The sequence below is a fragment of the Sinocyclocheilus rhinocerous genome, unplaced genomic scaffold, assembly GCF_001515625.1.
Source record: "Sinocyclocheilus rhinocerous isolate Xijiao unplaced genomic scaffold, SAMN03320098_v1.1 scaffold38, whole genome shotgun sequence".
Lineage (NCBI taxonomy): Eukaryota > Metazoa > Chordata > Actinopteri > Cypriniformes > Cyprinidae > Sinocyclocheilus > Sinocyclocheilus rhinocerous.
In genome coordinates, this window is record NW_015666482.1 from 86,278 (window position 1) to 87,549 (window position 1,272).

Consider the following 1,272-nt stretch of genomic DNA (forward strand, 5'->3'; position numbering starts at 1 on the left):
ATTAATTATATATGTAATTTAATATTTTTGTATTATTATTCCTCGGTAAAAACAATTCAAAGTTAGGTTCATTATCATCTTGCGTCATTTTGCATTTGGCTATACTGAAAATATGTTAAATGATAAATTATATAATAAGTAAAATAATTGTTATTATTAATGAATTACTAATTAATTGTCAGAGAAAACTAGCTACTCACCATCTCAGACGTTTCATTAGATATCCATGTATTCGCAAATGCATCCGTCATTTATCTGTGCTTTCAGATAAGATTCAACAAATCATTTTTTTAATTCAAAGAGATGTCTAAAAATGTACAGACATAATCTCACTGTTAGAATACAAATAAAACAGGCAAACTTTCCCTAATGCTTCAATTAGAAAAAGTGCCATTTACAGAGCCGAAAAGAAAAATGTCCATGTATCAATGAAGTCTCCTATTGGAATTGATATCAAAAAGCTACTTCTTGCGAATGATGTTATGCAGAGAAAATACAGCAAATGACATGTTTCAAATGAATGTATGTCAGCTATTACCTGCTGCTTTTCCATCCGTCACTCTCTGATCGGATCGGAGGCTCATTGATTTGTGATTGATCTAGCTCTTCTATGCTGTGGTTTATGAGTCTAAGGCATGGCATGTGATCCTAAAGCACTCACAGGAAGTTGACAGAAGGTTGCAGTTACCTCTCCATCCATTAGCGTGTGTAGTGAAAGGTGTATTATTGTTGTTAGAGCCAATTTTGTGTCTTTATTTGCCTTGTATTTGCCCTCTGAGCACAGACACACTGATTGATTATTCCACCATCCTCAGTCACTAGTAACGGCTACTTAAACTGTATTGATGAAAGAATGAAGTTACACTTTGCATGCATAGAAAAATAGTAAAAACTGCAATTATATGGTGCAAATCATGAGAATGAATTTGGAGTTACTGTAAAATAAGCGTGCATTTATTAATTTTTTCTCATCCAAAAACAAAAAATATATATATAAAATAAATGTATTTTGTTTAAATATTCACACACACACACACATATATATATATAGTAAAAAATATAAACAATATTTTCAAAAATATTTCAAAATTGATAATATATATTACAATTACTAATATATATATATATATATATATATAATAAGAATTTCAGGAAAAAAATTATAAATATTTGCCTTACATTATTTGTAAATCTTAATGATTGCTGGTTATGGTTGCTTTGCATTCATAGACAAGTGATAATACTAAAAACTGCAATTATATGGTGCAAATC